Consider the following 13,126-nt stretch of genomic DNA (forward strand, 5'->3'; position numbering starts at 1 on the left):
CATTTCCTTTATTTATTTATTTTTAGAGATGGAGTTCTGCTATGTCACCCAGGCTGGAGTGTAGTGGTGATTTACAGATGTCATCGTGGTACACAGCTTTGAACTTGGCTCGATCGATCCTCCCACCTCAGCCTCCTGAGTAGCTGGGGCCGTAGGTGCACTCCACTGCACCCAGCTCAAAGGTAAGTATTCCAAAATGTCAACAGTGGTGGATTTTTTTAATAAAGACATTTTTAAATAAAAACTTCATTGAGCTATACTTACATACAATAATATGTACCTATGTTAAATGAGTTTCGATGAAAATATATACTCATGTAACCACCAGGCGTTCAATACTTTTATTTTCTCCTTTATGCCTTTTTTTTTTTAATTCAGTGGGTACATGTGACTTTAGTAATTAGATAAAAACATGTACTGAGAGAGAGAGAAATCATTTCTTAGTCTCTGGCCTTGCAGTGAGAATCCAGGGGAGCCCTGCCCCTTAGAGAAGGCAGAATGGCCTCTGGAGCTGGCTCTCCACGGACCAAGGGCTTCTATAGCCGTTGCCCATAGGGCTTCCCACAGCCACTCTTGGAGAATTTGGTTTAGGCAGAACGTGTTCCCATTTTGCGGTGAGTAAACTGAAGCTCAGAGAGGTCAGGTGACCTGCTCAATAAGTGGACAGTCACAGAACCAATAAGTGGCGGTCTTGGACTCTGAGTCCAGTGCTCTTTTCATACGCCATACTTAACAAAAGGACACATCACCAGGTGTGGGGAGCCCAGCTGAACTTTGTCCAGGTGTACAGGGGTCCCTGGCTCCTCGGAGCTATAGGGAATGAGGCCAAAAGCCTGTTTGGTAGCCTCAAAGCCTGGCCCTCAGGGACAGCAACCCACTGCCTCCCCTTTGCACCTGGGCTGGCCACCAATATGACTTAGGAGGGAGATAGTGGAATATGGCCCAGGGCAGGAGGCCTGCATCTTCTCGGGACCTACTGACACCTCACCCACACTCAAAAAGGGCGAGCACCTGCCAGCAAGACCCATCTCCTACTCTTGTCCCCAGCATGCCAAAAATGCCTTTGATCTTGGCCAAGCCTAGCCAAGAGGAAAAGGAAACACCCCTTGATCTTGGCCAAGAAGAGAAAGAAACTCCCTTTTCAGCAAGCCGGGACAGGGAGAGCAACACCCCTATTCTCACTCCCACCTCCCTCCTACTTCCAGGGAGGGATCCCACCAGAGCTGAGTTCCTTAGGGCTGCAAACCCAAGGGAGGGTCGTCAAGGCCCGTCCTCTGACTCAACCCGGAAACTCGGTGTTGAGGATTAACATGGAGAAAAGTGCACAGCAAACAGCAGGACCTCACAGCCTCAGTCTACCCTGGGAGGAGGCTGGGGGCAGGACGGCCTTCTGCACACCCCAAACCTGTGCCCACTGCGGACCCCTCCCCACCTCCCACCTCACCCTCCCACTGGCATGTACAGCATATATTATGCTCCTACTCTAGGCCAGCCCGGCCCTGTACAGACCCATTTAAACAACAGTATCGCCTGCAATTCTCACAATAACTCCATTATTGCCCCATTTGCCTAAGTGAGGAAACCAAGGCTCAGGGCAACGAAATAACTTTCCTAGGGCCAAAGGTTACTGGAGGTTGCCCCCAAATCCTCTGCCAGTATCACTGGTGACCACCCAAGAGTCCATTCCTACCACCACACGTGGCTTCATCCAAAAGTTCTTCCTCTGGAAACGGCGCGGAGACACCCCGAAGGCCTCCAGGCAAAGGTGAGCCCCTACGCACAGCTCCGCCCCTCACCTACACACGGGCCAGGCGCCCCTCTTAATCCGTGCGTTTGGGAGCGCTCAATCTTTTGGGGGCCAATTTACCAAGACGGGTCCCGAGCCCTTCGATCGAAATGACACCCGAGACGTTTATGCTAAGAAATGACCAAGTGCGGGCAGCACCTGAATCGCCCCCTACACCGCGCTCCTCGCAGGCAAGTCTGGGCGATCTCAGCTCGACAGGGCTGACGCGCAGGGCCGGCCCAGGTGGGGAGGGACCTTCCTGCGCCCCTAGGTGGGGAGGGACCTTCCTGCGCCCCCGGAAGCCCCAGCGGGCTGCGGGCCAGGAAGCCGCCACCCTTGGAGGCCGCAGACGCTGGGGTTGGGGCGCGGCACCCCCGCCCCAGGGCGGTGCGCATGCGTGCGGGGCGGGGCGACGGGCACCTGCTGTTCGTCGCGGTGGCTCGCAGCGCCGCCAGCCCCAGGGAGCCCCGCTCCGGCCGGGCTCTAGCCGGGTGAGGGGCGTCCAGGACAGGCAACATTTCGGGGCACCGAGTAACCGCACCCAGGCAAGCTGCAGATACCCCACCCCACCGCACCCCTCCCGCACTCTGCTGTCTTTCTGCTCTGCCAGGGGCCTTTTCTTTTTATTTTTTACAAAAATGTATGTAAATGCATGTCGGCTTGTGAAGGAACATGCTAGAATGCTCACTCACTTCAGCCCTGTTGATAATTGCACTCTCCAAGGAAAAGGCAAGAAAACAACCTAAATGTCCAAAACCAGAGGATGAATTGAATCCATCGTGGAACATCTGAGGGTGGAGTAGTCTGCAGCCATTAAAAATGATGTTTTTAAAGATGTAGGAAAATGTTCACAGGAAAATAATATCTATTGACACACGGTGAGTTCTCAGTAAATGTTAGCAATTATTATTATAAAACAGGATGTTAGTGAATAATATGATTTTAAATTAGTAAAGTTGTATATGTATCTAATGCAAAAGAAAAAATAGAGACATTCCAACAGGGATTATCTCCGGGCGGTGGGATTATAAATGATTTTTACTTTTTCCGCTTTTGGTTATTTTAAAAGCCGGCACAATGAATACAATTTTAGGCTTGGGGGAAAAGAAAGACATGCTATATTAATTTTTTAAAAAGCCAGTAGTAGTTCACTCTCTTCAATGTAGAGGTTGCTGTGAGAGCACAGGCGACCCTCCCATCGGGCAGCTGTCACTCTGAGGAAGCCTGGAGGGTGGGATGTCGGACAGCATCTCGGTTTTTCTCATATCCTGCAAATTGTGTAATCCCTATGAACCTCGATATTCACGTCTGTGAAATGGGCATAATTCCCAGAGTACGAGGCCTTTGCATGAGAATTAAACGAGATAATGCACATAAGGGACTTGGCACAACCCTGTATCCATGGGACGTTCAGTCACTGACGGCAGCTGCAGGGATTTCTTATACACAGCAGACACTCAACAAATGTTGCTTTCCTTTTCCTTGCCCTGGTGCACTGTGGACATAACCCAGGCATTGCTGCAGCTGAGTTGGAACTAACTCATAGAGGCCCCAGACATTGAAAACAACTTCCTAAACCATTCTCAGCCCAACAAAAGAGGCTTCTAAGCCCTTGAGAGCCGCCGTCCTGGAGATCCCCACAAGTGTGGGGCTGGGTGTGGTGACTGATCCATTCAACAACCATGGGATGAGCTTCTGCGGATGCCACAGAGTAAGGACAAGACAGAGTCCATGTCTGCCCTCATGGATTTCCAGTCTAGTGAGGGAGATACTCAATAAATAAGTAAACAAAATGATTACCAGTTGTGATAAGAGCTACAAAAGAAACAAAGAGCTGCAACAGAAAATTGTGGGGAGGGGGTTCAAATCCAAGGCAGGGATAGGCCTCTCCTGGGGAGCTGGTGCCCATAGGAATGTCTGGGGCACAATAGGAACCTAGACAATGGGAAATCTACCGAAGTTCCCCTATGCTCAGCCTTCCTGCGCTACTGCCTGGTTCTCCTGGATGTCCCTAGACTGGGCTCCAGAACAATGCTGTGGACTCACTGGGCTAAGCCCCTTGGTGGTCAAGACTGCCAGAGAAGACAGGTGGCCCTTTGCTCCCTCACCACTGTCCCAAGCCCTTCCCCATTCCTTATGTCATCTAATTCTCAGCTCAACCCAAGACAGACAGGGCCCAATTCTTTCTCTCCAGTCTAAGCAGAGGGTAGGACTGGTTAAGAGACTTGCTCAAGATCACGTGGCCTTCAACTCCTGGGTGCCCCTCACTCTGTAGAGGCAGCCCTCGGGGAGGTGGTGGGTGGAGAAAGAGCCAGGGCTAAGGCAGGGGCAGGGTGATGGACCACACGTCCAGACCCTTGAGAAGGAAGTGAGGAGCTCAAGGCCTGTGAGAGGTGGAGTGGGGCAAGTAACCTGTAGTGCACAGACAGGTTTTGAAATTTGGGTGTTGCCACTGTACACCCTGTGACCACGAGCAGGGTACACATCCCATCTGTAAAATGGGAAACTAGAACCTAGCACAGAAGTTTGTGAAGATCAAGTGAGTTAATACAGAACAATTTCTGGTGCATGCTGAGCACTCAATACATATGATAAATAAAAGTGAGTATCATTACTACATAACAATTATGGACGAGATCTGGTCTGGGCCCTGGAGATATTGGAGCAACTAGAAAGTATCTGCCCTTGCAGAACTTTCATTTTAGTGGGGAAGACAGACAATACACAGTAAGCAAAATAGTAAGTAAGAATTTCAAAGGTTGCCAGCTATGAAGATAATAAATAAAGTAGAAATGAGTGAACTAGGACTACTTGAGTAGAGTAATCAAGGAGGGTTTCTCTGAGCTGAGACCTGAATGATGGGAAACAGGCAGAGGAAGGAGATGAGAGTGCTTTCCAGGGAGAGCACACAGCATGTGCAAAGGCCCTGTGGTGGCAGACAGCTTGGCATGGTTGCGGGAAAGAAGGCAGTATGGCTGAGTGCTGAGGAGGGTGGGGCTTTGTGGGACATTCTTGTTGCCATAGCACACAACTGATGGGGTTTTTTAAATGGCTTGATTTTAGTTAGATTACGCTGTGTTGCTGAATGGGCTGGAAAGGACAGGAACAGAGGCAAAGAGACCTATTGTGGTCTCTAGGGACAGAGGCCAGTTGAGGACAGATGATGGGAACTTGGGCTCAAGCTACAGCAGTGAAGATGTGAAGATGGCCAAGTGGGCACATATTTAGGGGTAAATGCTGTCAGAACAAGCTGGTGGCCTGGATGTGGCATGTGACAGAAAGAGGGGGATCTAGGGTGCATCCCAGGGTTTTGACACCTGTTGAGCACACCAGTTACTCAGTGCAGAAGATGGGGAGTAAGCTGGGAGGAAAGCAAAGATCCTGTCTTGACCAGTCACATTTGAGATGCCCGTTGAACACCCAAGCGGAGAGGCCAAGCAGGCAGTTGGCGGTATGAGCCTGGGCCTCGGGGATCAGTCAGGGAGTGAAAGCAGACCCAGGAGCCCAGGGGCTCTCTGCCATTCAGAGGACAGGAAGAGGAAAAGATCTGTGGGGTAGGAAGCCCAAGGAGGTCATCAGTTCCTGAGAGACTACACGACAGTAGTGGGTGGACAGCGGAGAGGCCAGAGTGAAGAAAGCAGAGAGTGCTTTTAAGTTTTGCTGCAAAGTGGAGCAGAGAAATAGGGCGTGTGTGTAAGATGGACGGGGCTGAGAGGTGCACTCGTGTGCTCTGGAGAAACAAATCCATGACGCCAGACAGAAGAAGCCCCCCTCCCCGCCAGCAGCCAGCAGAGGGAGGTCGCAGAGTGGAGTACGGAGGGGTGGGGTGTGGGGAGGAAGGACAGGGAGATAACAAGTCCTCATGCTGGGCCAGGCAGGACTTAGGTGCTCTATAAAGGTTGCCTGTCGCTGTAACTAAGCTAATGCAGGGCCGGGCGGCGGGAGGTGGGTATTTTCCTCCGTGCTGGGCTTCCAGCGGGGCCTTGGGATTCCATCCAGGCCAAAGCCTCCCTAGAGGCTCTGGGGTCCCTCTCTCAACTCAAGCACACCCCTTGGTTCAGGGAGAGGTCTCCACCCACATCCCTCAAACCGACATTGTCCTCCCCCCTCAATGGGGCTGCATCTTTTTACGGTGGGAAAGGGAGCTTTGGGAGCAATGCCGAGAGACAGTCCCAGGGGTCCCCTATCCTCCTTGGATGTGATTTTCTTGTGCCCCCAACTGCAACAGAGCAGCTCCTCATGCACCGCCCACGCCTGGCACCTCTGCCCTGCTATGTATGGACTCAGCCGTACCACCAGCAGGCTCCCAGGCAGCCTCCTGCTTCCCTCCCTCCTCCATTCCACTCCTGGCTGTGTGTGGTGTCTCCTCCACACCCCAGGCCCACTGGGAGCTGGGACTCCTCCGCCCAGCCCTGCCCCTACCCATCCCCCCTGCCCCTCTGCCATGATGCAAATGACACCTTTTTTAAACCCAGGAACTTCACAGGATGGCTTTTAACCAAATGGCCCCAGCAGCTCCCTCCCTCCCACAAATTCCAGACCTGGATGATCCTGGGGTACTCAGGCAGGGCCCCCCCATCCCCAGGTCTCCTTAGCCTTGGAGCTAGTCTTGAAGATTCTATCCGAGTTAGTTTACCTGGATGCCTCAGGTAATTTTTAAAATTTTCAAAATTCAGTGACCAGATAGTGTTGCTTCCACCTCTTGCTTTTTGCTAGATAACTTCTAGCTTCTCAAAAAAAAAAAAAATTTTGGGTCTTTACTTCCTCACTGGGATGAACACGTTCTGAATTGGTCAAACGAAGGACCTGGCTTGTTTCTTCCTGAACTAGTGCCTCGGAGCTGAAGCCACTGCGTCTGCTCTCCACTCAGAATAGATCAGGCGATGTGTTAGAAGCCAACCAAAATGTTCGTCTACTTTGTCCCAGTTAAGTTTCATTTCTGGGAATCTATTTTAAAGAAAAAATACAAAATATAGGGGGAAAGGCAAAACATGAAGATGTTTATTGATGATCTATTTATAGCTAAAATATATATATATATATAGAAACAAATATCCAACAAGAAAATGCCACACAGCCATTTTTAAAAAAGAACTCTACATCCACACTGAAAAATATTGAAGAAAAAGTAGGATAAAAGTTAAATGTACATTTACAACTTTGTGAAAAAAAATAAAGTGCCCATGAAAAAAGCCTGTTGGTAGGGTTTTCCCTTTTCTCAAATATCCCTAATAATTTCTTTCAATACTGTCAGTGAAGTGGTGTGAGCCCTAAGCCTCCCTGAAGTCTGATGTAAGAAAGGAACCCTGAGCTACTCATTCTTAAGAGAAACCAGGGGCTAGACCTACTAGATGCTTAGGAGATAAAAATATAGCACAGAATGCCTGAGGTCTCAGAGTTGAGATGTGGTCCCAGTTCTTACATTTATTCAGATCGTCACCTTGGATGGGTGGGGACAGGTAACTGTTAAGCAAAGAGTCATGAGGACAAAGGGGACACTGTGTGTGAAGGGGCTCTGCAGACCACAAGGCACTGTCCACTTGCAAGACAGTTCTGAGGAGGGCTGGACAGAAAAAGGAACCCAGACGTGGGGCTGAAGGAAGACCAGTGCTACCCCTACAAGGCTGTCCAGCGCCTTTAACTGACCAGGGCTTCACTGCACTCAAGGTGACCCTCGTGGTGTTGGCCCAGGATCTCCCTTACGCTGAGCTGAAACCGGCTTCCCCACCGCCACTCCCACTGGCCATGTGGACCACCTGGAACAATCCCAGCCCTGCGGGCTCGCCCTGTCCTACCAATTCTCACTTTTCCTACGCCTCGTTCATTCCAGGGTCCCTCGACAGTCCAGACTGTCTACCAGCTGGCTGCTCTCCTCTGGACACTCTGGTTTGTTGGCAAAACCCCGTTTAGAGGGAACAGTGCCCACGGTCCAAACTCCAGCCACATCTGACTTGAGACACAGGGGCGAGGCGCCCTCCTCTCCCTGCTCTGGTCTTAAAGCCGCCATTGCTCAGCCCAGGCCAGAATTTGTTTTCCCAACAACCTTGTTTCACTATAACTTATCCCTGAGCTTCAAGTCAACCAAACTCTCTTCCACAGCCCCGGCTGAATGATTTAAAACCCGTGCAGGGGATGTTTTCGGTGGTGGCGCCACGCGCCGGGACCGACGCCAGCACCTGCCGCTCAGGTGCTCTGGCCTCTGCAGAAGGCCGGGTAGGGTCAGGTCAGGGAAAAGGAGACGCGAGACAAAAGGACATTATTACGGTGCTTTTTCCGTTTTTCTTTTTGCACAAAAACAGTCCATTTATTCAAGTGTTCTCCAGCACAAGTACATTAGAAAGGAGCTTTATTATATTCTTCTGGGCACAAAAAAAAAATGTGATGAAGGCGGAACGGACAGACTTTCTACATCTGTTGTACGCATTGACCTCTTTAATTATTTCATAAACAGCTATGTCACGAGCATCACTTACACAGAGATACAACAGGACGCCAGGCAGGCAGGCAGGCAGGGCGGGGGCCACCCAGGACCCCCTCCCACGAGCCCCTCCCTGGATGTCCCAGAACCAGACTGTGAAATGTACATTATTATTGTCAATAAATAGAGAAGCAACCCTAAAAAAAAAAAATACAGTGGTGAAAGTATGCTGGAACCAGGAAAAAAAAAATAACAAAAAAGGAAAAAAGAGGAACTTAAGAGAAAGGAAAAGGGGGCTGGGGAAGGAAGAATCTGGAAAGTCCTGCATTTAGCTGCGTGGAATGTGGAGTAAAAGTGCTCTGCCACTGGGGTCAAAGCGAAATCGTCTGTAACAGTAAAAGTTATTACTAAATCAGCTATGGAGTTTATTCTTCAGTATGAATACATGATTTCCCACAAGTAAGTAAGCACCCGCTACTTCAATGCCTCAGCTAAAACATATGAAATCGCTCATTTAGTTTTCAAGTACAAAGTTAAAATGCCTTTTTAATAATAATATATCAGAGTAAAATAATAGTCTCTTTTAAACTCCACTACAAGAAAACAAAACAAACAGTCATTGTCCAGACAGCAGACTTAATTTAACAATATATATTTTTAATAAAATGTTTTAGCACCTTGTTGAGTCACCTCCTCCCTCTGCGTATTCTAAGGAATTTCAGCATTTTTGTTGTCTGTTGAATTCTAGGGCTGTGCAACCGAATTGGTCTGTGAAGTGAAATGGGACCAGGGTGATGCTTTAGACCGCTGCTCATGTCCTCAGGCACGGGGCTGGAGGTTGCTAGGCTGGGGTTAGGGGAGCCGCCCTCCCTGCCCTCAAGTGGGGCGGATCTGGGCAGTTTTCCAGTTACTGGAGTTGCCGGAGTCCAGGGGCCTCTGGTCAGGAAAGTGAGCAACACCACTAGCAAAAGGATCTTCTGTCGCTGTCCTCCCTGCTTTGTTTCTCCCTCCCCCAAAACTGCACTGCCCAAGGTCAGAGACAGGTCACCCACCAAAGGCCCACCTTAGCTGGGTCTCTGAAACACACAGATACAAGGTCCTCGCCCCTCCAAAACTCTGGCCTTCCTTTACCAAAACGTGAAGCTTCTGGAGCTCAGGCTAGAGGAGTGGAGCCCAGCCCTGAGTCCACTCTCCTTCCTCCCAGACCCTCCTCGCCCCAGCACGAGGCCTGGGCAGCAGGGAATGCCAGGAAGGGCCGTTCGAGCTCCATCCAGGCCTCCCTGCCTGACACCTTTCCCATCCTGTGGGGGAGAAGGGGAGGCTTCAGCTGCTCTTGCCAAACAGGCAGGACTCCCGAAGGACAACCCCAGTGTCTGTCTCTAGTCACCCGCGCTGGAAACAAGCAGACTAGAGAATGCCTGATGACTAGCTCGGATCACTCACCTCCTGGGATCAAAACTCGGGCCTGCTAGAAACTCAGCTCTCACCAGAATCTCGGCTCTGCCACACCCCGACCAAAGAAAACAAGCCCTCTGCAGGGCACGGTGCCAGGCAGGCCCTCCGGCCCTAACCCTCAGCGCGAGGGGGCTCCTACAGGTCTCCTGAAAATGACACCTCTGAAAGACACTTGGCGCCACAGCAGCTCTGCACCAAGCAGAGCAGCAACAAGAATTCAAAACTGCCTCCAAAATCTACTCTCTATATACTTACATAATCAAAAATATGAAAACTAATGATTGCAGTTTTCCTGTAAGAACACCTTTCAGATGGCTCAGCTGAAATATCCCTTCTCTAGCTCCTGTTACAGTTTGCCTGTGCTAGAGAAGGCAGGTCATTCCAGAGTAGGCTTCCCTAGAGTCACCGTGGCCTATCCGGGCAGTGAGGGGACCTCGGCCCGAGGCCCCTTTGATGTCAGCCTTCCTTCCTGCTGGGTGTGCCCCTCCCGTTCCATACCCGGGCACCTCCACCAGCCAACCAGGCCCATTCCAACAGCTAAGAGGCCTGGATGCTCTTTTAGGAAGTCTGTTTTCCAACAGGATGTTCAATAGCAAGAAGGCTCTGGGTTCTAGAGAGAAATGGACAGCAACAGACTCACATCGTCATTGGCAGACTGCGAGACCCCTCTAGCGTTCCCCCGCCTGCCTGTGCCCAGGCCAGTAAGCCCCACGGGGCAGGGGTCAGCACCAGCTGCCTGCTGGAAACTAGCTTCCTGCTCAGGCAGGAGGCCAAGGGCTCTGGGCCCCGGCACTAGCACCCGCTACCTCCCCCAGTCAAGAGCCACGGATCTCTTTGGCACCATGCTCCACCCAGCACCTGCGGGGAGGAGGCTGTCATCTGCAGTCTCTAGAACCCTGATTTCCAGAAGGAAAATGGGCCTCCTCTTTGGAAGGAAAATTCCACAAGGAGCACACTCAGCAATTTTCCCCAGGCCCTCTTGGTTTCCCCCATTCCACTGCCTCCAACCTCAGCTTCATCTAGAGCAAGTGTAACGACCCCCACCTGAATCCTTGTGAGACCCTACCTCAGCCCATTGAAGCACAGTTCTCCTTTGGAAGGTGACCCCATACCTGTCCCAGGGGCCTCCCAGGGCTGGAGGTGAATTAAACATGTCCCAGTTTGACCAAGCTGGCACATTCCCAAGGCCCCCGACACTTCTACCAAGTTCTACTAGGAGACCAAGCCCACAGACCGGGCTGGAAGAAAAGCTGGTGATTGTTAACTCTTGTCCCTGCATGGGGGGGGGGGGTCGTGACCCCTGGGGCATCTGGTCCATTCTGGGGCCTGGCCAGGACCAGGAAGAGCAAGCACTCTGGAGTAGTCAGCCGCAAGGGCTCCTGTACCCAGCACTCCCTCCGAGCAACCAAGCAATCACTTGGGTGGAGCACCAGGCCCAGCTAAGGTAGAGCTCGGGCCACTGGGAGAGGCCAGCTCCTTCACACAAGCAGTAGCTTGGGAGAGCCAAAAGTGTTGGAAGAGGAAGGCCCACGAGGAATCTGTCCTGACACTGGGAGCTGGGAAGACCTTGGCTTTGGCCACTGGGGGAGGGAGCACCTTGGACTGCCTGAGGCAGCCCTCCTCCCCGCAGCCCTCCTAGAGTGGCACCGCTGGAGCGCGAAGGGGACAGGCAAGCGGGGCAAGCACCTGCAGTCAGCACAGGGACTCCGGAGGGGCACCGGGCTCCCCCACTCCTAGCTGCTCCAGCCCCGCGGGGACCCAGTCACCACCTGCCATATGTTAGAGGTGGCAGGAAGCAACCGGGTGTGATCTTAAACACCAATCTATTAAGGAAACAAGTAGATTGGGGGCCAAGACTAAGCACCCCAAAAAGGAGACAACCACCAGCTGTGTGAGCTTACTCCTGAGCAATGAGCAGGGGGCCAAAGCCTCAGTTTGGTTTTGTCACTAATTACTAATTTGCTTTATTCAAAAGATGAGGTTCACCGTCCCATTTTTTTCCCCCAATGGAAGCCCCCTGGTCAAGACAGACCTGGATGTCAATTTGATTTTAGTTTGGGGAGAATAGGTAGGGGGAGTCGAGGGCTGACTTTACTGGTGCCTAGAGTTGCAGGTCAGTATCACAGGTTGCTAACAGAAGAATCTTTTGACATCACCAGGGGCAAAAGAGATAGAACACTACCTGCTAGAGGAGAGCACCTGCTAAAATAAAACCTCCTCCTTTTCCTGCCTTCAGCACCTAGCAACTTCTGGGATTGACAGTCTACCTGCAATCAGGGCAACAGAGGTAAATAGCTGCACGGGCTGACTCCACAAAGTCCAGAACCCTGGGAGAATAGCGCTGGGAGCTCCCTGGCGTGTGTGTGTGTAAGAGTGCATTCGTTATGCATCGGTACAGAATAGAAATGTTCCTGTGTATGCGTGTGAGACTGATTGATTGGTGTGGGGCTTACGTCTGCAGTGGGGACGAGGCTCAGCCCACCGAGCCTGCGTCCCCCACTCCCCACTCCATAATATTCTTATACATGACACTATCTATGTATTTATAGAGCGCCTATCACCGTAGGCCCCATCTTTCTAGGGACGCGGACTTGGGGCCGTGTGCTTGCCGGCACACCTCCCAGCTCTGCCAGTCCCAGGAGGTGCCATCCCCCCTCCCATTATAAAATATATATCTCTATATGCCACATATCTACACCCCGTCTACCCAGGCAAGCACCTGCCCGTTGGGCCCTCACCCTGGAGCCAACAGCGCCATCCCTTCCTACCGCCAACGCCAGGCTGCCCGCCTTGGCAGGAAGTGGGACAAAGTGCCGAGCACTCGCGGCTCCAGTTGCTGCTGACTCGAGGGAAGAGCACAGCTATCATCAGACCAAATACTAGAAAAGAAATACACACCACTCCAATCACACACACAAGGAGGGAGACTGCCCGGTCCTCCCTCCAGCCCTGACACACCTGACTCAAGAGGAGGGGAAGTAGAAGAGAAGAGTGATGAGCCCGGAAGGCAGGCCTCGGGGACTCCATGGCCGCCCCGTTGCCACCGCGCCCAGTGGCCCACCTGGCCCGAGGGGTGGGGAGCCAGGGCACCAGAGCCACCGCTAACTTAGAAGCACCCTGCTCCCCGCACCTTGGTTTGAAACCTAAAGGGAAGGGTGTTGGGTTTTTGTCTTCTTAAAGAAAATCTTAAAACAAACATAATTATAACCAGAACCATAAGAATAACTATAATAAAAGGTGTCATCAGCCTCCCAGTATAAAACTGCAGCCTTTGGAGATGACCAAAAACATCACATTCCAGGGGCCAGGAGCCGCCTTGTGCACAGAGGGGTGGATGGTGGGGGCCTCATAAAAGAACACACAAAAGGCGACTTAGACAGGAAAGCACCAGTACGTTTTGTATGTTTTTTTATTTGCTCCAGGTGGGGTTTTTAACTGTCACGTTCCCACACTCTGGATAATTTCTG

Source organism: Propithecus coquereli, unplaced genomic scaffold (genome assembly GCF_000956105.1).
Source record: "Propithecus coquereli isolate 6110/MARCELLA unplaced genomic scaffold, Pcoq_1.0 Scaffold39, whole genome shotgun sequence".
Taxonomy (NCBI): domain Eukaryota; kingdom Metazoa; phylum Chordata; class Mammalia; order Primates; family Indriidae; genus Propithecus; species Propithecus coquereli.